Raw genomic sequence first — 24,350 nt, 5'->3', positions numbered from 1 at the left:
ATTGATTCCCAAGAAAGCAAATTGAAGTTATTCTGGCTAAAATACGTTTCCCATTTTCTCTTGCTCCCAGGAAATATGCTGTTTTGTATTATCTTCATATAGAACATTTATAACATTTAAGGCACTCAGCTATAAACTAGTATTGCCTTGGGCATAAAGGCAGTTGGGTGATCTTGCACCAGTCACTTTCTCTCAGCCTTTGAAAGGAGGCAATGGCAAACCACTTCTAAATAAATCTTGCCAACTAGGGACATGATACATGATTGAACAAATGAGTGTGTGTGTGTGTGTGTGTGTGTGTGTGTGTGTAATTGCAGACTCAGCATATTTAAATGTATGGATGCATTCTCCAGGAAAGTAAGCATTTTGGCAATCAGATCAGCAGACAGAATTGGCTGTTGGTGTGCCACATAACAATAGTAACCATGGAAGTACAACTCTCTTATTTTTATTATCCTGTTATCGGCTCTGGGGTATCTTTTGGTGCACAAGAGTGAGGCCTAAATTCTTTAAATGTATCCATTATTGCTGCACAGATAACAATTAGATGGATGGTGTGGGCCAGACTGTGTAGATACAGCAGCTTGAAATGGAACAAGATGAGGAGATTTTAAACCAATGGATTGTTCATTCAGTGGAGGCCACTGCTAATGCATTAGCAGCATCAGAAGCATTGAACCACAAGTCTTGATTGATCACAGTTTCCATCATATTGACTTGTGAGTTTCAGCTAAATACAAAACGGCCCTTTTTAAAATAGCTCTGAGCTTTATTAACCTTGCTTTTTCCTTGCAGGTATCCAGGATACAAACCCTGAAGACACAACTACCAAAATGAAAAAGCAAAAGCAAATGAAAGACAGTGCTATTAGGGCTCAATGTTCTTTTGCGACCATTTCTTCTCTTTTCAGTCAAGAGGTACTTTTTAAAGATATTTGATTATAGTCAGCTCCATGAGTAAGCACTGCAGGAACTATCACATGACACCTATTTAAAAGTTCCTGTACAAAACCAGAATTTAAAGTCCTGGTTGCATTTACTTTTTCCTTGTAACTTTGCTTTGGCAGAAGATTAGAATATGTTAGCATAAAAGGTGCTTAGCTGATAGGTACAATATGATAAGATATAAAAATTAGATAATGGTTGCCAATTATTGGGAATGTTGTGAAAGGAGATTCCAGATAGTAGGAGCTTATGTTAATCCTGGACTGCAACAGGAAGGACCATTGGCCTGTTTTGGTTTGCGATACAGGGTTTGCCAAGCCCATAGATAAGCTGCAAAATGAACCCACGGCACCACGAGATGTGCTGGTTAGCGCGGATATATGGATTATGGCACTGCATACAGTGCAGCAAAGTATGATTTCTCAGGTTTCATTTGTAACGTACATACAAAAAAATAATTGCCATTGACATTCAAGGAACTATTGCATTAGGTTCACACCAGAATTTCCTCCATTTCTGGTTTGAACTGCAGCCCAAAGCTAGAGATATACAATAAGCAAATTCTAGAAGGGATAATATGCAGGATTTTACTCTTGTTGCAATTAATCAGCAGGCAAGACAAATTTTACCAAACATGGGTAACTCTAATTTTCAAGTTTATTCCATCGCCAATAAGGGCAATGAAGCATTTCAAATTCTCTGCTTTTATTGTATCAGTGGATTGTATTCCAACACCCATATTTAGGCTGACACGTTGCGTTTTCTATGGCAAGGTGCAAATATCTGCCTGAGTGCTACTATGAGATATCTGCAACATGCTTCATTGATAAAAATGCTCAAATTTGCTTAGATCTGAACCAGTGGTGGAATTCACATTTTTTTTTTACTACTGGTTCTGTGGGTGTGACTTGGTGGGCATGGCAGGGGGAGGATAATGTAAAATCTCCAGTCAGAGGTGGTATTTGCTGGTTCTCCGAACTACTCAAAATTTCCACTACTGATTCTCCAGAACTGGTCAGAACCTGCTGAATACCACCTCTGATCTGAATATTGCTAGTATTTCATCAATTCCTGTCACTTTTTTGTTAGTAATATTTTGTGCCCATTTAAATTCACTTTCTGAACAGTGAGACTCTAGTTTCTGTCAGTTATTTGGGTTTTTGTTTCTATAAGTGTTCTATGTAAGTCTTTTTTTTATTGTTTTCATAAGATCCTTGCATTCCTTTATCATATCCATTTTTTAAAATAGATCTGTACTGTAGTCCTTTTAATGCAATCGTTGTCTCCAGTTTCTTTGCTCTTGACTCTTCTTGCTTTTCTTTAGAATTTGACAATTATTTGGGGTTTTTTTTCCTGTCACCATTTTCTTTTTGCATTTTGTCATTTCACAATAATATTCAATATATCATTTTAGCTATTTGTTTCTTACAATATAAATAGTTTTCATTTGCTTCCTATTTAAATAGTTTCAAAATGTTTTTCCCAGCAAATATCTTCTGTTTGGAATTAAAACAGCGGTTTTTAAAGATAAATGTGTTGTCCAGAGTTACTCCCAGATACTTTGGAATGGTGCAATGTTTTAGGCTGAAACCATTCCATCATACCTGCAGCATTCTTGATACCCGATGATTTTTTAAGTGGAAAGGCAATTTAGGCAATTTGGCTTCAGCTGTTGAAACTCTAGAAAGAGTGCAGAGAAGAGCAACGAGGATGATTAGAAAACTGGAAGCTAAAACATACGAAGTATGGTTTCTGGAACTGGGTATGTCTAGTTTAATGAAAAGAAGGACTAGGGGAGACATGATAGCAGTCTTCCAATATCTCAGGGGCTGCCACAAAGAAGAGGGAGTCAAGCTATTCTCCAAAGCACCTGAGGGCAGGACAAGAAGCAATGGGTGCAAACTAATCAAGGAAAGAAGCAACCTAGAACTAAGGAGAAATTTCCTGACAGAACAATTAATCATTGCCTCCAGAAGTTGTGAATACTCCAACACTGGAAATTTTTAAGAAGAGATTGGACAGCCATTTGTCTGAAATGATGTAGTGTTTCCTGCCTAAGTAGATGGTTGGACGAGAAGACCTCCAAGGTTCCTTCCAACCCTTCTATTCTATTCTATTCTATTCTATTCTATTCTATTCTATTCTATTCTATTCTACTCTACTCTACTCTACTCTACTCTAGTTATCCCTGTAATATGTAGTCATTAGGTTCACAGATTTGTTCAACTGTTTATTGACCGACTCAAGTTTCACTTTAGAATAGTTTAGAAGATTGATAATGCAAAAGAAAAAGAAAAATCTATCAATGTTTATTTCAATTTAGTGTATCCATATTGCAAACATAAAATTATTTGGCTTTTTCATCCAAAGTTGAGTATAACATTGAGAAAGAATCACTACAATTTACATCAGAATAACTGTTGTAAATTGACAGTTTCAATCTTAAAGTGATTCCTTATTACAGTCTGCCTTGTTGTAATGGTATGTAGGAATGACCTTTGGAGACAGAGAAAGAGTCACAGCCAAGGGAATGGTTGGATCCCCTCTAGTTTCTTCGGCTATAAAGCAATGAGAGGAAAATGTACTTTCAGATTCTGCTGATATAATTTTACAATAAATAGAGTGAGTTCATTTGGCTAGGTTTCCTGCCGGGATTATCTTGCAGGGCTAACATCAATCTTGTAATTCAATAGCCATTACTCTATGAGCTTTTGCAAGACAAACTTTCATTCCTTGACAAGAATAAAGCTAATACAACTAAATATTAGCTACCATGTTTCTCCAACAATACGGCCTTGACATATTAACCATGCTGATAATATACAATATAAAATTATAGCATGTACACAGCAATTTAGAGTTTTCTAAGTTGTAGCTATAAAATCTATACCAGTAATCTTTACCACAGGAATGTGTACTTGAAATAATTCTGAATGTATTTATATTTTACTTAAATGGCAAAGTAGATCTGATAGTGCTGTCAACAAATTATGTCTTTTTCCCCCTCTTGTGGATAAAACTGCAATGTAAGTGGAAGTCACATTTAGAGAGAATCCATTCATCTTAGCCAGAATATACTTTCTCATGAGGGAGAGAGATTCTCTTTCAAAGGGAGATATTTCCTCCATCTATTACATATAGACAATTATTAGTTCTTTTAAAATGAAAAGGAGAACTCCAGGAAAGGAGAAGCAGGATAGGAAAAAACAGAAGACTAACATCATTCTTCCTAGCAGAACTAACTTTTCTTCTTGGTTAATTTTTCCAGATATGTGGTTGGGTCCATGTTTATGGGTTTGTATGTGGAGTCTTGGAGTAGTTCTGTCAATTTTATTTCGTAGTCTTTTCTATCCATTACTACTGTGGCATTCCCTTTGTCTGCTGGAAGTATGATTATGCTGCTATCCTTTTTTAGGGCTTGCAGCGCTTTTAGTTCTTCTTTGTGCAAGTTGCTTTTGGGTGGTTTGCTTGTGCATAAGATGTTAGTAACTTGGTGTCTTATTCTATCAGCTTCATCTGTATTTAATTTAGTTAGGCTAGATTCTACTGCACATATGATGGATTCTGTGGGGATTTTTTTGGGTGCTATAGCAAGAAGAAAATTATAACCAGCCACATGAGCAAAGAGATCCAACAGACGATCATCCCAAGAGAAAAATCTTCCAGATGCCCCAAACTATACGTCCTCCCAAAAATACACGAAGAAGGCATACCTCTCAGACCCATAGTCAGCTCCAGAGGAGCACCACTACAAAACCTAGCTAAACACTTAGCAAAACAGCTATAGCCCCATGCTGAAACAGCAGCTTCACATGTACAAAACTCATACCACTTCTTGGAAATGATCAAAGATCTACACGTGGAACAAGAAGATCTGCTTGTAAGTTTCGACGTGGTTTCACTATTCACTCAAGTCCCAATAAAAGAAACCCTACAGATCATAAAAAATAAATACCAACCACCCAAACACCTCATGGAACTCACAGAACACTGCTTAACCAACACATATTTCATATACAAAGGACAAAGATACAAGCAAATTGAAGGAGCCCCTATGGGATCACCACTGTCACCCATCATCGCAAACCTATTCATGGAAGAATTCGAATCCAGAGCCCTGGCTAATTCCACCCACAAACCCAAACTATGGTTAAGATACATCGATGACACATTTGTGATTTGGCCCCATGGAAAAGAAAACCTAAACAATTTCCTAACACACCTAAACAGCACACACCCCAAAATCAAGTTTACCATGGAAATGGAAACAAACAAACAACTACCATTCCTAGATGTACTAATCTACAAAAAAACAGATGGCACACTAGGACACACCATATACCAGAAGAAAACGCACACTAACCGCTACCTCAACGCCCAATCCTACCACCACCCAGCACAGATAAACTCCCTGGCCCAAACACTAATTGCCAGAACCAAATGCCTGGCAGACAAGACACACATAAAGACTGAACTATGCACCCTGACTAAAGTACTGACAGCCAACGGCTTCCACAAAAGCAAAATCACCGGCTTGATTCACAAAAACACACTGAGACATAATGGAGACCTAGAAGATGAACAGACTTATGGAACAGCTTGTCCTGCCCTACATAAGAGGTACTACAGACAAAATCAGTAAGATACTACACAGGCATCACATCAAGACTGCCTTCAAAACAGACAGAAAAATAGCAGCCATCCTTAGAAACCCCAAAGATAAAATTGACCTGGAAAACCAAGGCATATATGAAGTGCCCTGTACATCATGCCTGGCCACATACATTGGACAGACCAATAGAAGAATAAGTACCCGCCTGGATGAACATAAAAATGCACTAAAAAAGCTGGAACACACTTCCTCACTAGTCCAACACATGGAAGCCACAGGTCATAGCATCAACTTCAAAGGCACCAAAACCCTAGCCACTATAGAAAACCTCAGCCACAGAATTATCAGAGAAGCCATAGAGATTAAAAAAAGACTTGAAAGCATGAATAGTAGAGATGATTCCACCAGACTGTCAATTATTTGGAAGCCTGCACTCACAAACAAAAATATCTCCACACCACTAGCCAGGCAAACACCTGGGTACAAACAGATACCCCCTGATACCTCCAGCTCAAACACACCCCAACCAGGCACCCAGCTTCCTAACAAATGATAGCTGTCCATTTACTTGGAGCCAGCTGGACTAAAGGCCTCCAATACAGGAACACAATGTTGCCAGCCAATCAAGATACAAAAAGAGCCAAAAAACAGAGAGAAGATATTAGAAACACCAATCAAGCAGAACACAGCAAACTCCAAGACCAATAAACACAGACCAAGACTGTGAAGGGATGAAGAAAAAACCATTCTGGCACAGCAGTAGGCTAACCCCAAATTTAAAACTGAAACAACTGTAAAAGTCTGACTCACAGACAAACACAATACAGAAGCGTGATGATGGCAGATGAGATTCCGCCGAAACATTGCTACAACTTTAAAAGCACAACTATAATGATGTGGGAAAATACCTGAACAAAGCTGAATACCATACATGTAAGGATTTAAGTACCCACGAAAACTAAGATAGATAGATAGATAGATAGATAGATAGATAGATAGATAGATAGATCAATCGATCTTTGGTTATTCGGGTTTTCTCCCGCGTAAGATTGGAAGTATCTAGGCAACATTTCGATGAAGTCTCATTCATCATCTTCAGGCTTGTGTCTTCGGCTCTGTGCTTCTCAGAGTGATGTGAGCTTGCAGCTGCTTCTTCCTTTTAACTGCTAGTGGGGGTGTGACTTGATTGGGTGGGGGCTTGGCTGTGTTCTGATTGGGTGGGGGTGTGTTCTCATTGGTAGGGGGTTTGGCTGTGTTCTGATTGGTTGGAGGGTTGGCCGTGTTCTGATTGGCTGGAGGTGTGTTCTGTTCAGGTGGGGGCTTGGTTGTGCTCAGGTTAGTCTTAGTTGCCGGGGGATTTGAGCTGGTGAGATGTGGTCCTGTTGTTTGGCTTCGCGTTCGTGGTCATGCCACATCTTCATGGTGGGCGCCCGTTCACTTCATGCATGGGTTGGAGGGGTTTGAAGCGGGTAGTGATGCAGCTGCGGTACGGCTTCTGGTCCATGGTCATGTCTCATCATCTGTGTGGGTGTGAGTCTGTTTTCTACGTGGAAGTGTGGTGGTAGTATCTTGTGTGGCTCTCGTGGGTGGGGTCTGGTGTCATTCTTCATGTTAGGTATTTGTTTGTTAATGAGGGCGGGTTTCCAAATGGCTGGTAGGCGGGAGGTATCATCTCATTATTCATGCTGTGTGGGCATTTTTCTATCTCTATGGCTTCTCTGATTATTCTGTTGTTGAAGTGTTCAGTTTTGGCGATAGTTCTGGTATTTTTAAAGTCAATCTCATGTCCTGTGGCTTTGAGGTGTTGGACCAGGGAAGAGGTCAGTTCTTCTTTTTTGATTGAGTTCTTGTGTTCTTCAATGCGTGCACTTATTCTTCTGTTGGTTTGTCCGATGTATGTGGTGGGGCAGGCAGTGCATGGGATTTCGTATACTCCTTGGTTTTCTAACTTGATTCTGTCTTTAGGGTTTCTTAGGATGGTGGATATTTTTCTGTTTGTGCAAAATGCTGTCTTAATGTTGTGTTTTTGGAGGATCTTGCTGATTCCAGAGAAAGAACATTACCCACCTAATCCAAAAAGAAACCCCAACCAAAATCCAAGACAGAGAACAAGAGAACGGCAAAGCCCTTCTCCCATATATGAAAGGCACTACAGACAAAATCAGCAAGATCCTGATGTAATATCCTGAGCGGGTGGCTGTGATGTAGCATTCTGGGTTTTAGTCTGGCTTCGAATTTGGGGGCTGGGTCTGTGTTCTTCGCGTGTGTCAGCTTGTTTGGTTTTGGGGTTGGGAGGTGCGACAGCTGGTGAGGCAGCCGTGGTTTGTTTTCTGGATGGTGGTTGTCCTTTGTTTATAGGATGGGCTTGGGCCTGGGTCTGATGAGGGGGATTGGTGGTGGTGTCCCATGTTGTTTCAGGTCTGGTGTTGTTTTTCGTGGCTGGGACTTGCTTGTTGGTGTGGGCTAGCTTCCAGATGTCTGGTAGGTGGGAGGTATCGTCCCGTCTATTCATGTTATGGGGGTGTTTCTCTATCTCGATGGCTTCCCTGATTATTCTCTTGCTGGAGTGTTCAGTGTTGGATATTAATTTGGTTCCTTCGAAATTAATTTCATGTCCTGTGGCTTTAAGGTGCTGGAAGAGGGAGGAAGTATTTTCTTCTCTTCTGACTGCGTTTTTGTGTTCTGCGATGCGTGCATTTATTCTCCTGTTGGTTTGTCCAATGTATGTGGCTGGGCAATTGTTGCATGGTATTTCATAAACTCCTTGGTTTTCTAGCTGGATCTTGTCTTTGGGGTTTCTTAGGATATTGGCTATTTTTTGGTCAGTGCCGAAGGCTGTCCTGATATTGTGTTTGTGGAGAATTTTGCTGATTTTGTCTTTGGTGCCTTTGATGTAGGGGAGGAGTGCAATATCATTGTCTTGTTCTGTGTCTTGGTTTTTTTTTGGGTATCTCTTTTCGGATAAGATTGGTGATAGTGTTTCTTTGAAATCCATTGGAAATTAATACGTTAGTGAGGGTGTGTAGTTCTGTTCTCTGTTTTCCACCATCCAGAAAACACCTAGACCTACATATATACCTGTATGTATGTATGTATGTATGTATATGTGTGTGTGTGTGTGTGTATGTATGGCATTCAGCTTTGTTCAGGTATTTTCCCACGTCATTGTAGTTGTGCTTTTAAAGTCGTAGCAATGTTTCGGCGGAATCTCATCTGCCATCATCACGCTTCTGTATAGTGTTCATCTTTGAGTCAAACTTTTACAGTTGTTTCAGTTTTAAATTTGGGGCAGCCTATTGCTGTGCCAGAATGGTTTTTTCTTCATCCTGATTGGTTGGGAGTCTTGGTCTGTGTTTATTGGTCTTGGAGTTTGCTGTGTTCTGCTTGATTGGTGTTTCTAATATCTTCTGTCTGTTTTTTTGGCTCTTTTTGTATCTTGATTGGCTGGCAACATTGTGTTACTTTATTGGAGGCCTTTAGTCCAGCTTGGCTCCGGGTAAATGGACAGCTATCATTAGTTAGGAAGCTAGGTTTCATCTGGGTGCCTGGTTGGGGTGTGTTTGAGCTGGAGGCATCAGGGGGGATCTGTTTGTGCCCAGGTGTTTGCCTGGCTTGTGGTGTGGAGATTTTTGATAAGAAATCATATATATATATATATTAGAAAATAAGCTCAAGGAGGGGGAGTATTTTTTAAGAACTGGTGTTTAAACCAGTCTGATAGCATTTTATTTATCTGATGTTCTGTCTACTGGAAATGGGAGACTTTTTATGGATTGAAGAGATTGGCGATAGATGCAATAAAGTATACTTTTTTATTGGCATGCACAAACTGCAAAAGAGTCCCAAACAGATGAAGGCTGCAAATGATATGAATTTGTCTTGTTACATCAAGGAATAAAAAGATTATAATGCAATATTCTTTTTACAGAAAAGCATTCTTACACAGGAATGCTTTTGACACACTATCAGAAAAACCTCCCCATTACCTTTTAGAAAAGTAGGATTCTAACCTTTTTGATCCTATCAGCACCTACAATAAACAACATTGTTGGATGCATCCACAACTTTTATACCATCCAATTCACACACGGGAGGAAGGACAGCTATCTAGTTTTCAATTCTTTGTCTCCACTCCAGAATCACAGGAGCACTCAGCTACCTGCCCCTTAATACTTCAGCTAACACAATGTATTTTTTTCCTAAGGCATAAAAATAAACACATGAATTTGATCTCCACAGTAGCAACATGGGGGAGGGGGTGGGAGTGGCATGGTCAATGAAGAGCAGAGAAGCTCAGTGCTTACAGAACATATGTATATTTTTTCCCCAAAGCCATTACAAAATAAGCACAGTCCTAGTCAGTAGCTACTTTATGTATTGCTAATCATTTTTTTCTGATTTGTTTTACTCTTCTCTTTACATTTTCACCATAGGAAATTGTTTATTAGAGTTATTCCTCATCTAAGAATCTGAAATGTTTTTGTGCTAGTTCTGCACCAACACTATCCATTTCCCACTGCTCCTTCTTCAATCTTCCATGCTCTGAAAAATTCCTTCTTCCTGCTTTCCTTATTTTTCTCAACCCCATCAAAATATACATTACTGCCAGTATCATAAGAACCAACATTGTTATGCAGAATTTCAGAAGCCGAGTTTTATGTTTTTATGACAGGCTTCTCTGCCATTCCCTGAGCTGATAAAGAGAAAGAAAATTGGGCTGATGTCACAAGTAGGAAAGCTGTCCTGATATTTGTCCTAGTTGTGACATTTAAGTTTTAAAATCACTCAATGATGAGATACCATCTGCCTTTCCCCCTTTAGTAAAAGAGGGTAAACAAAGATTTGAGATTTTTTTCAGGTTTTCTTGAGGCAACCCTATTCTAATGCTTGATTTCACTGTGAGGATTTAGTCCATAGAACTAGGCAGCAACCATCTGATTTCTTACCAAGACTGAGGAAATGGTTCCATATATTTTCTGTCCAATAGCTAAGTACTGTCTAGATAGATAATCCATATCTTAAATCAGAGGTCACTGGAAAGGATTATATCTGTTATATATGCTCTCTTTCCTTAAATGTTCTACAAGATATGTGAATAGCCTAAAATCAATAAAAGCAATTTGCAAAATAATGAAACACAGATACAGTGTAGAAAACACTCCAAAGACAAAAGCAAACACTAGTTTTAAAGTTGAATGCTATAATTACCCTTTTCTAATAATGGTCTACATTCACTTCTATATTTAGTTTTCCTTAGGTATCTGGTAAGTTTAATAGGTACATGAAAGTCATTTGTTTGCTTCTGAGCTTATTAACCATTACCTCATTATGTCCATCGCACAATTTTATTCCATTCTTTAAATAAGAGTTATTGGTTAATAATCGATATGCCATTCTGGTTGATGATCTTATATATCAGTTATTAATCTGTCTTCTGTTCATTTGTTTTTTTGTCTTTGCATGTTTGATTTTCTCTTAGACATTGATAGTTTGGCCTTCTCTGTTTGATTTCCTATTTCTGCAACTTTTTAAAAACATAAGTTGCAGTCACTTTTTTCAGTCTCATTTATTCTTCTAATTGAATGACTTCACAATCTTTCCATATTTTCAGTGTAAAAGCCATTCACTCAGACCCAGAAAAGGAGGTCTGCATTGTCAAAATAGTCGATTTGCCTGAAAATACATACTTAGACACATATTCATACATATTCACTTAGACACTTTATTGTGTACCATTGTGTCCAGTGGCTAGATACATTTTTATTGGTATAAGGTGACAAGAAAGGACATCTACAAAAGGGTGAATCTGTTATGCTACAATTTTCTAAGATATCCATTACTATTAGGTTGTGCGGCACATCAGATTGCAGGCAAAAGGGTATTTTGGATGTGAACATAGAATCCCTCTGCAACTCCTTAAAGTAGCTGCAACGCAACCTTAGGAAAAGCAAATCAGATATGCTGCATCTCTATGGTCTCTCCTCCATAAAGCTGAAAGTGGCTTCCATGGAGCATGTGCAGACAGGCCCCTTCTAGATATTGCAAGTTGGAGAAGAGAAAGTAAGGAATATAAAATATTTCATTGAGGCAAATCAGTCACTGAGGTGAATCAAAGCTATCTCACTCTGGCCTGCAGCTTGGTCTAATGTAAAGCTGCATTAATGGGAGAGGTACTGATTCAAGCACATTGTCTTGCTTTAAATGTCAACTCTTGTTTGCATAAGGAGGATCTTTTGAGTTCATTGAGGCCTGCTGTGATCTTCAGGGGTTCTTGGTGTGCATGGAGATTGCACATGTTCCTCGATAGGAGAACAGGCCTCCAGCTATTGGCAAGTGCACAAAAACTGAGAGTTCCTTTCAGGATTTTAACTATACAGATTGAATTCTTTGTTTCCTTCAGCTTAATTACTGCTCCTGGGTGCCAAAGAGAACATGTCTAGCAGAAAAGAGAAAAAAAGGAAAAAAAAGATCCTTGGTTCACCCTCTGAAAGGACCATCACTAGTAAAGCTCACTGCATCATGGAGGGAAAAGCAGAAGCTATATATAGGTTGGCCTAGGGCAGGCACAGAAGCCACACGCGGTGATGCTAATCAGAAGCCAAATAAAGATGCTGTCAGTGTGAATCAGCTGGTGAGTCAGCAAAGCCTCTAGAAAGGGAACAGCAGGCCCAGCTGTTGCTAGGATACCGGCCTTGCAGTAAAAAAAAAAAAAAGTAGCACAATTTGGTTTTCCCTAATTGGTAAGTCCCCGTCCTCCTCCCCCTGCCATTTACTTTCATCTAAAATAAAAACCGGGTTTAACTGCAATATGACGTTCATTTACATTTTACCCATTTTTTTTAAAATGTCACCAAGGAGCCCCTGTCCCTCAAAAGTCTCTACAAATAAGGCAGCATTAGCTTCACATGCGTGGGAAGCCTAGGCGCTAAACTACAGTCTCATTCTTTATATATTGTCTTTAATTTCAGGTAATTCTTTCTATATTTGTTACTTTAATGTGATGCGTATGATTTAGCAATCAGGACCTTGGAGCGTTACTTTTCCATTATTATGTTTTAAATTTTGCATCATATTCTGTAGTCTGCTTGTATCACCTAGGTACAGTTATATGCTCAAGAGCATCTCCCTGTACAGGGTTTCCCCAGGGGTGGGATTCTACTGGTTCGCACCTATTCACTAGAACTGGTTGTTAACATTCTAAGCAGTTCAGAGAACCGGTTGTTAGAAGAAATTACTGGTCTAATCCTGTAAGGAAGGCAGGAAGGAAACATTCTGATGTTGCTTACAGAAACTGCCTCTCCGTTGACACTTATTACATTCTTAGCAGGACTAGACTTCCTGTTTCTGGAACTTCTCTGGAGTTTTTTTCCCCTTCTTTGCTGGTACTTTGCTAGTGTGGAGTGACCATTCAAAGTTACAATAGCACTGAAAAAGGTGACTTATGATCATTTTTCACACTTATGACTGTTGCAGCATCCCCACATTCATGAGAAGCCAGGCGAGGAGATGCGGGCCTCAGTGTGAGTGATGTTGAGTTGGCCACGCCCAGCCAGTCACATTACCACCAAGCCATGCCCACCAATTAAGCCATGCCCATAGAACCGGTTGTTAAAAAAATTGAATCCCACTCCTGGTCTCCTCCCTTGTTTGGTCACTATAGTGGGATACAACTGAAGTGGGTTAAGATGAAAACTGCGATAAGGAGAATTCTTGTATGTTCAGGATTATGCTGGGCTTATGAAATCTGTGTTCCTTTAGAGCACAGTCCTGTGCATGGACTCAGAAATAAATTCCACTGAATTTAGTGATGGTGAGAAATCTTTAAATATTTTGAACTACAGCTCCCAGCACTACCACTTAGCACAGGTTATAGTAAGAAGTGCTGGTAATTGTACATTAATCCAGTGTCTTTATTATATAGAAGTTTTGACTTTTGCCCAATGCTAGTTTAGGATAAGACTCGGATGCAGTGGCTAAGACGCTGAGCTTGTCGATCAAAAAGGTCAGCAGTTCGGTGGTTTGAATCCCTAGCACCATGTAACAGAGTGAGCTCTCATTATTTGTCCCAGCTTCTGCTAACCTAGCAGTTTGAAAGCATGTAAAAATGCAAGTAGAAAAATAGGGACCACTTTGGTGGGAAGGTAACAGTGTTCCGTGCTCCTTCGATGTTTAGTCATGACAGCCACATGACCAAGGAGACGTCTTCGGACAGCGCTGGATCTTCGGCTAGAGCTGGAAATGACTGGCACGTATGTGTGAGGGGAATCTTTTACCTTTACCTAGGCTGAGTCTGAGGGAGGGATCAAATGCATCATCAGCTATAAGTCCCTTCGCACCCACAAGAGATTTAAGTCCAGCCCACCTTGAATTCCTGTGTGATTCTTATCTACCGCTGTGCACATGTGTAAAAAAACAAAATCAGCTGTGCCGCCTGGACAGCTGAAAAGCGCTGCGCGCAGATGTGCAGCATTTGAAAAGCCTCTTTTTTCCCGCTTTTTCAACCTCAACTGTGCCGCGCAAAGCAGCTGAGGTTGAAAAAGCAGGAAATAAAGGACAGGTAAGAGCCCAGGCGGGCGGGCAGGCCAAACAGCAGCAAACACAGAACCGGCTTGGTGTCTGCTGCTCTTCAGAGCTACCAGTTCTAAAGAATGGGGCAGAACCGGTAGCATCCCACCCCTGGTAAAACCCGAATAAAAATATATTTACAAATTGGTAATGAATATGACAATTTGAGCAATTTTTATTGTATTGTTTTTCCTGATGTTCAACAGATATTAGCATGACATTTCCTTGTAATGAAAGGTATACATCTTTACTGATTCTATCCCATAGTTATACCAGCTTGTGCAACTATTTTCTACTTTTACCTAAACCACCATATGCGTTGGAAACTCCTGAAAGCTATGAACAGGGATGAGGGCTCAGTCATGTGGGTATGTATCTGGAAAGAGGAAATTGACTATATTGGAGAAAAGTTCCACCAATAGCATTCCAGCATCCTGCTCACCTTTCCAAGACACAGTAGGTTAGGAAAAAGTATCTTTTAAAGGCTAATTATTCACTCCATATGAATTCCTCTAGAGGCAGATACACCCATCCTTCCTTGCTTCCTTCCTTGCTTCCTTCCTTCCTCCCTCCTTCCGCCTCCCTCCCTCCCTCCTTCCTTCCTTCCTTCCTTCCTTCCTTCCTTCCTTCCTTCCTTCCTCCCTCCTTCCTTCCTTCCTTGTCCCCTGGGTTCATCTTCACATGAATCTTTTTAATGCATAATCTTTATATGTTTCAGAATAAGTCAATTCATACAACACTAAATCAGAAACTGACCAAATTGAGAGTTCAAACAATATGACAACAAACATACTACAAATGAACAAATTTATAATTAACCAAAATGTGTTAATACAGCCTTTATAATTAATCTGGTTATGTGTGTGATGTAAACATAGCTGATATGTAAATTCTATCCAATGGCCCTCTAAAATAAGAATACACTAAATGTGCTTAACCTTCTTTTTGCAGTTATACAGGAAAGACAACCAACCCCCCACTTCATCCCAAAACCACATACATAAGATGTCATTTGAGCAATTTATCTACCTGATTATTTCAGGTAAAAATAATGGAACTATCAATAGGCTTCTTGGGAAATGCTGGTTACCATGGAACACAGTTAATGCAAGAAAATCTTGCAATGATAAAATTACCTCCATAATGATAATTTCATAATGTTCTAAGAAATATAGATAATAATAGTTTGGAGAAAAAATAGACATTGTTATCAGCCAATATTAGTTACTGTACATAATTAAAATTTCTAGTTATACTACTTCTCAGAGGCTGCCAGTTTGCATAGTGACAGAAATCAAAAGATAAAACCAGTTAATCATTTCTGACTGGTTGACACAAACTGTGCTATCTAAGATTGTGCATTTATTGTGGATGTAACAACACAGAACAGTTAGCATTCCCTGAAGACCAAATCACGAGAACCAAATCATGAAAGACATCTACACACAATCTGCATCCTAGCAGTTCATAATAGATAGTTTCCCAAATAATTAGAGAAACAATGGAAATGTATTAACATCCGAACACAGGTAGCCCTCAACTTAGGACCATTTATTTAGTGACTGTTCAAAGTTACAACTGGGCTGAAAAAAAATAAATGACTTTCTACTGATCCTCGCTGTCACAGTGTCCTCACAGTCACATGATCAAAATCCAGGTGCTTGGCAATTGGCATGTATTTATGATGGTTGCATTATTTCAGGCCACATGATTGCCATTTGCAACTTTCCCAGCCAGATTCCGACAAGCAGACTTGCTTAACAACAATGTGATTCACTTAATGATGGTAGTGATTTGCTTAATGATTTCAGCAAAGAAAAATCATACTTAAAAGCCACTTTGCTTAGCGATGGAAGTTCTGGTCCCAATTGTGCTAAATCAGGCTGTGCTGAACATGACCTGGCTGTTTGCTGCAAGGAGGCAAATTGCTGGGAGGCAGAGGCAGATTTTTTTTTCTTGTTTTCCTCCCCAAAAGCTAGCTGCATCTTATACTTTGGAGTGTCTTATAGTGCAAAAAACATGGGTATATTAGAAGATAGAAATTGCAAATCTCATAGATAGATTAGCATGATGGTTATTGAATCTCTGGCAATGCTACCAAATGTTAACCAGGTTGGCCAACTGATGCTCTGCCCATCTTGTGTGAAGTTGGGCTTCTGTGCCAGAGAGATATAATGAGAATCCAAACAAATATACTGCCTTCTTTATTCATGGTGATAGTTAGCGAATATTGTGGCACACCTGAGAACTATCTTTGAAGATGCAGTCAAGCCAGTGACAGCCAACTGTGATATTTGCTGCCTTTGACAGGACAAGCGTTTGATGTAAGAATATGCTGTTGAGTTTCAACTTCTAAATCAGTGTGTAGGTGGGAATGAAAGGCTTGGGGGGAAAGATAAAGTTCCAGATGAGCTAAGTAATCAAGACATGCTAGGTACAACGACTTCATTAATCCTGGTCTACTTTTGATACCAACTGAAATATAGGCAAGAAGGAAAGAGGACATTAGTCCTTTTGAAAACCTCTATCTTTCCCCGCCTATGCAGCTGGGGACCAGCAGATCTCCAATGTCTGCAAGAGAAAAATTATATTTATTATATTTATTAATTTGATTTGTCAATCGCTTACAAGATAATAGATATAAATATAAACATGAGTAAGAATACAGGAAATAGGTACGAATAAATGGGGACAATAGGACAGGGGCGGTAGGCACGATGGTGCACTTATGCACGCCCCTTACTTTTATTTTTATTTATTTATTTGTTTTTTCAATTGCTTACAACATAATGGGTATAAGTAAAAACATAGTTATGAATACCTGGATACATATAAGAAAAATAAAAAAATAAAAGAAACAATAGGACAGGGACGGTAGGCACGTTGGTGTGCTTATGCACGCCCCCTACAGACCTCTTAGGAAAGGGATGAGGTCAATAGTAGACAGTCTAAGGTTAAAGTTTTTGGGGTTTGGGGAAGAAACCACAGAGTCAGGTAGAGTATTCCAGATATTGACCACTCTGTTGCTGAAGTCGTATTTCCTGCAATCAAGTTTGGTGCGATTAACCTTGAGTTTGTATCTATTGTTTGCTCTTGTATTGTTGTGGTTGAAGTTGAAGTATTCATTGACAGGTAGGACATTGCACTCTTCTTGTGAAATATTTCTGGACTTTCTCAACTGTGTTAATATCAGATACATAATGTGGGTTCCAGACTGATGAGCTGTATTTGAGTATTGGTCTAGCAAATGTTTTGTATGCTCTAGTTCAGGGGTGTCCAACCTTGGCAACTTTAAGACTTGTGGACTTCAACTCCCAGAATTCCTCAGCCAGCTGGCTGAGGAATTCTGGGAGTTGAAGTCCACAAGTCTTAAAGTTGCCAAGGTTGGACAACCCTGCTCTAGTTAGTAGTGTGATATTACCAGAGAAAAAGCTACGCAAGATTAGGTTAACAACTCTTAATGCCTTTTTGGCTATTTAGTTACAGTGGGCTCTAGCACTTAGATCATTAGAGATGAGTACTCCAAGATCCTTGACAGAGTTTGGATCATCAACAAGATCTTGACTATTCAGCCTGTATTTTATTTTCTGATTTTTTTGCCAATATTTAAGACAGAGCATTTATTAGTTGAGATTTGAAGTTGCCATTTGTTTGACCATTCTGATACATAGTCAAGGTCTTTTTGAAGGGTAGCAGTATTGTCTGTGGTGTTGAATAGCTTTACATCATCAGTGAAGATAACGCTGTTGCTCTTAATATGATCACAGAGGTCATTTATGTAGAGTATGAAAAGAGTTGGTCCTAGAACACTGCCTTGGGGGACACCCCTGTTGACAGGTACAGAATTTGACAGAGCACTCCCAATTTTGACCATTTGTTGTCTGTTTGACAGGAATGTTTCTATCCAGTTATGCAGGTGTCCAGAGATACCGTAAGATTTTAGTTTTAGGAGTAGTTTGTCGTGTACCACTGAATCAAAGGCTTTGCAGAAGTCTATGTAGATTGCGTCTATTGCTTTGCCCTGATCAAGTTGTGTAGTCCATATATTTTTGCAGTGTAAGAGTTGAAAATTACAGGATAGTTTTTTCCTGAAACCAAATTATTTATTAGAGAGTAGGTTGTTTGCCTCTAAGTGGAGGATGATGGATTGGTTAATAATTGATTCCATGACTTTACAGGTGACGCAGCATAAAGAGATTGGTCTGTAATTTTCAACTAGGCTGGGGTCTCCCTTTTTGAAGATGGGGATGACCATGGCTTGTGACCATAGTTTTGGCAAGGAGCTGGTCCTGAAAGATTTTTCAAAGATTATGTTTAGAGGTTTGGCTATGGCAGTAGATCGCTTTTTTAAGAAGTAGGCACATATTCCATCCAGTCCAATAGATACCGATGGTTTTAGATTGTGTAGTGCTTTTTCAACATTGTCTTCTGTAAAATTTATATGTATTAGATCATTGTAGTTGTCTGTGGTTCGACTAGGAAATACTGGGCATGATCCATTGGTGTTGAAAGATACTGAGCCAAAGAATGTGTTAAAGAGGCTGGGTGGGATGGACCTTGAGTCTTTTAGTTTGTTTACAAAATTGTAGAAAGCGTGGGTGGAATTGGTGCGTAGAAGATTTTCCTCTTGTTTAATGTGATAATTGGTGCATCCAGACTATCTGGTGGCATAAATTTTTGTATCGGCAAAATACAGACCTCTTAGGAATGGGTGAGGTCAACAGTGGTTAATTTGAGGTTAAAGGAGTGGGGGTTAGAGGATGTAACAACAGAGTCAGGTAGTAGATTCCAGGCATTGACCACTCTGTTGCTGAAGTCGTACTTTCTGCAATCAAGTCTGAAGCGGTTTACATTGAGTTTGTATCTGTTGTGTGCTCTTGTATTGTTGTGGTTGACATTGTAGCAGATAATTTTGTGTGCTACACTTAAGTCTAACTGTTATATTGTCATACTCAAAGCTAAGTCTAAGTTGTAGGTGACCTGGAACTTCACACACGGGTGCCGTTACTTCCCAAGCATCATAGTTGTAGGTAAGAAGGGAATTTGCCAATTAATGTTATAAATATTTCACATCTGGCATGTCAGGAAATATCTGTCTTAGACTCCAGAGGCTTCAAGAGGATCTCATATATGAACATTTAAATATTTTGTCACCCTGAAACCTAGTCTGCAAACCCAGGCTGCACCTGGAATACAGCTGCTGGCCTTTATAGTTTTTGGCACAAGGGGAAATTTTACTAATTCACTCATCAGATGGAAGTATGCTGTTCCTTACTCTGCTTGTCTAATGATTAGAGTTTCGATTGCTGATGGACAGTTCTTCCACCAAGGCTTAGCAAACAAGAACTTCTACAACTCTCACCCAAAGCAACCGCCTGGAATTTCTCTTACTTTATTTAGCGTCCTCATTATATTTTCTAGTAATTCTAGGAATGCACTAGCTTCAGAATCTGCATATTCATTTTATTCCTAGGATGCAAGACTCATAATCTGCAGGGTCTCAAACCCCCAATATCTGTCTTCTCTCAGCAGGTATATCTTCCTAGAAATTAAAAAAAAAAGAGAGAGCTAAGAGATTGTTTGCCAGATGCCTGTAATGAAATGAAGAGGAAAAAGGAATGCTGCAAAAGAGATATCTCAGCCCAGGGGTGGGTGGAAGTGTGAGAAATAAACTCAGGGCTTAATTATTCTAGGTGCAAATTGAGCAGGAAAATTGCTTTTGACAGGCTTTCAAGATTCTGTTACATTACCCTTCTAGCAATAAATATATTTCCAGAAGTTCAAGTGATTCTTGTTTCCTGAGTTTACTAGCTTCACAGAGCTAGACAGCAGCACAAACTTAATTAAAAAAAATCAGATTCATGGTGGAAAATGTGCAAAAAAACCAGAAGCTTTTGAGTGCAAATACATATACAGATTCAGAAGATTTTAAAGACTAATATACAATTAAAATCAAAGCTTTTCCTTTTGCAACTGATGGATAGACAGCTTTATTTTTATGTATGATAACTGCAGTGAGATTAATGTATGTTCAAAAGTGGACAGATTATTTTTTGTTTTTATATGTAACTGGAGTGGGATTACTATATGGTCAAAAGTAGAAAGATTTTTTTATTTTATGTTTTTATATATGATAACTTCAGTGAGATTAACATATGTTCAAATGCAAAAAGACTCACCTTTACCCAGAAATGGTTATTGAAGATGATGGAACTTACTTGAGATGGCCAATTGACAGAACTGTGATTATTCATCAGAAAGCAGGAAGTAAAAGAGAGAAACCATTAGACTTTTCTTTCTATAGCGTTTTGTCTAGCTGGAATGCCATTACTTATAGCTGATCATAAACTAGGGTAGCTTGGAAGGTACTTAGAGGGCTTAGGAATATTGGTTGGCATCTTAGAGAAAGACTGGAAGTTTTGTTGGTGAGAAAATCATGGATTGGCTGAGTTAGGAACTGAGGCTTGAAGGGCCCAAAAGAAGAAAGCAGACTAGATTCGGAGAGATCAAGAAGGAGAAGGTCCTACCTGCAAAGAGAGATTAAATAGCCACGATAAAGATAGTAAGGAGGATTGCTACATGAGATTTTGGCAAAGGCAGATGTTTGTCATGAACATTTTTCCAAAGGAAAGCAGGGAGTTTAGATATCTTTAAGGAGACTGTTTTGTCTGTTGTGTATGAACTGCTAGCTTTGAGGAAATCTCCTAGGACATGGGGAGAGGCAGTGAATGCATTGAGCTCTTCTGTTGCTTAAATTTGTTCTAGTTTCTCTCTGGATATCTGTATCATCATTGTTTCTCTAACGAAACTAATAAAAAGCGTTTTTCTGTTTGTATATCTAAAAGTTGGATATTTTTCTTATTTGGGTGCCCCAGGAGGAAGGAGGAGGTGGGGGGATATCAACCTTAGAGCAGTGATCACCACTAGTAGGCTGGGGACCACTGGTGGTCCGCAAGAAAATTTTGGTAGTCCGCAGAGAAATGTCACCCTCAAAGAACCCCCCCAAGCAATTAATCCAGGTTGCTGGGGAACCCAAGGCTATGCCACCCACATGGCCCATGGGAACACAAGGCTTACATCACTTGCATTGTGAACAACACGAGGTAGTGAGAGGAGGTGGGGAAAGGCAGAAGGGGGGGAACTTGCCCCACTCACCCCAAGTGCCTGGCCTTGCCACCGGGCTGCTTCTTTCCACTTCTTTCTTCTTCTGCTTTTGGCTGCACACAAGGAAAGTGGCAAAAGTCTCTCCCCCAAACTCTGCCAGAAATGAGTCTTTGGGACCCTGCAAAGTATCCTGCTCCAAGAGGCTGCACCATTCTGGTGGAGTTTGGAGGAGAGAAAGAAAGACTTCTGCTGCTTTCCTTGCATGAAGTCAAAAGTCAGTCTCTCTCTCTCTCTCTCTCTCTCTCTCTCTCTCCCTCTCTCTCTCCCTCCCTCCCTCCCTCCCTCCCTCCCTCCCTCTGAGAATGGAGCTGGAGATGGTATCCTGCGATCCCAAATAAAGAATGATTGATCGGTAGGAAAACGGGGTGGGGAATTTTCTTGCAGACTTTTGGGGGGATTTTCCCAAGGTCTCTGGTCTGCGGGATTTAAAATTATAAGTTTGGTGGTCCCTGAGGTCCAAAAGGTTGGCGACCGCTGCCTTAGAGCATCCCTGCTGGTGGAATATTTGTCAGAAGACTTGAATCCGAGAGTGTCCCCACTTGGCAGATTCTTCACGAAGACCGAAGAAAAGATTCTGTGTTAAAACAGCAGCTCCATGTTAAAGAGCAGAAATAAAATCATCAGTATAAATGTTGATTGATTGATTGATTATATGCCATCAAGTAATTGTTGACTCTAAAAGACCACATAGATAGTTCTTATAATTATGCAATATCTTGCATGACTCTACAGTTGAATGTGTATCAAAAGAAGCAAAAATAGCTACTATAACTGAATATGTTTCTGCTCAACTTGTTATATGGACTATAAGTTGGACATTTTGGGAGATAGATAAAAGTTGAATGCCATGGCAAAGGATCACTTAAATGTCTGTGGTCGAACAAAAAAGTAATAGGGTTAAAAATGAAGAGTGATGAAGTGATTTGGAGTGAATACAAACCTGAGTGACTAGCACAAGGAAGGATGTTGAGGTCGTTTAGCTGTACAAAGAGGAGGTCAAATGAGAAAACAAATATACGAAGGAAGAATGAATTGGTTGAGAAGGATGTGAAGAGCAAGAAATTTGTGGCAGGATGGAGTAGATTGAATATTCAAAAAAGTAGCATGATGATTAAAGAATAAAAGTTGAAACATGCATGGATGTGATATAATATTTATATGTATATATTTATAATATCATATTACATTACATTTATTATGTATGATAGATGTCATTATATTATAAAAATGTAAGTATATTATTATTATATTAAATAACATTAATTAAATGTTATATTCTGTTATATTTAACTTGAAATTGGCATAATGTGTTACAGCTAAAGTCTAATAATATATATTAACAATGTACGTTTATTTATATTTATCCCACTTTTATTATTTTTATAAATAACTCAAGGTGGCAGACAAATCTAACAACAACTCTGTGAGGTGACTTGGACTAAGAGAAAGTAACTGGCCCAAGGTGACCCAGCTGGCTTTCATGCCTAGAGCAGGACTAGAACTCATAGTCTTCTGGTTCCCAGCTGGTGCCTTAACCGCTAGACCAAACAGGCTATCAATTACAATAAAAATGAAACCAAACAAAAAAGCCCAGTGTATAAAAAATTGAATATAATGGGTAGAACATCTGTTAAAAGACTAATTTGTAATTTACACGTGGGCAACTATGTCTATGGGAGAAATAACATACCCAGAAAAGATGTCATTATAAACATAGGGGAATAAGATGCTGCCAGGTTCTAAAAGAGCATTGTGAATTAGAGACAAGCAAAACATTTAGCTTATCTAAAGAGTTTCGGAATACTGTGCAGAACCATCAATAACCATCTATTCTAATGGTTAATCTAGCAGTTTTTGCAGCATGGAGCAAAGCTTCTTTAGTGGATCTCGTGTAGAGACCTCTCATTTGGGATTTGGAAATCTAAGAGAAACTTGAAATTCTGAGTGTATCATATATGCTCTCATGAAATGGCTTCCATTGCAGAATGTGCTTGGTTATAAAATACCTATTTCCTGAAAGTTAAACTCAGAAAAATAAACTGAACACAAACAAGGAGTTGTCCCCCCATTTTATTCCAAAAGGAAAACCCATTATTTTGAACTCATTGTTTCTTGCACCAACTTTCATTTCACAAAAAGCAAAATGACTTGGCTAACTCATCCAAAAAAAAAAAAAAATGTAACATAGAGTTGGATTTGAATTCCAGATACTAAATATTTTCCTCATCCCTAACATAACCAAATATTGATATCACAAAAAACATAGTATAATGGCAAATTAAAGAAATACATACACAATTCACCATCCACCATCCATCTTAAGCAAAGGAGCCTTGTTGGGTGATAAAAAAAAAGATGATGCAAAGAACATAGCCCCAAGATTGGTTTGTTTCAATGCCATATAAAGAACTAATAAGATTGGTTTGTTTCAATGCGAAGCTTTTCATCTTATTCAATATTTATTGGTACACTCGGTACTGCAGATTTGTTGTGTAGATATAATTTAAGGGTTTGTGACTGAGTTGTTTAACACTGAAGTGATTATATTGTGAGATCCAACAGTTATAACTTGCATCTATTAGAGCAAAAAGGCATAAACAAACACATTTCCAAATAAATTTTTCAGGTTAGTCTGTAACCTGAATATACTGTAAATACTTGCAGTAAGGTAGAGAGAAACCAACCTTATTTCCAAGAGAGCAAAACAGTTTTCATTCCTACCAGGAGGTGGCACTGTTGAACAGTAATAAACAGCGTTACATACCCGGCACTGAAAATCTTCTACAAAAGGTTTTAAAGGCTTAAACATTTTTTCTCTGTAGTAAGACTCACCAGATAATTTTTTGCTGCATCACAAAAAAGCAAGGAACTTTCAGATAGTATTAATTTTGGTAAGGGGCAGCTTATTAGAAATCAACAGCTGCATTCTGAACAATACTTGAAGACGCCCATTTTGCTGGAGTAGGTGATCCCCTGAAGTACTGTTGGAATTTCTGGTGGTTTCCTTCTCATTCATTTAATCTACAGGTAGAAAAGTGCCTCAGGTACACCAAATTTGATATCAC

The sequence above is a fragment of the Pseudonaja textilis genome, chromosome 1, assembly GCF_049901715.1.
Source record: "Pseudonaja textilis isolate UNSWEBS1 chromosome 1, rPseTex1.2, whole genome shotgun sequence".
Taxonomy (NCBI): Eukaryota; Metazoa; Chordata; class Lepidosauria; order Squamata; family Elapidae; genus Pseudonaja; species Pseudonaja textilis.
This window is presented reverse-complemented; position numbering follows the sequence as displayed.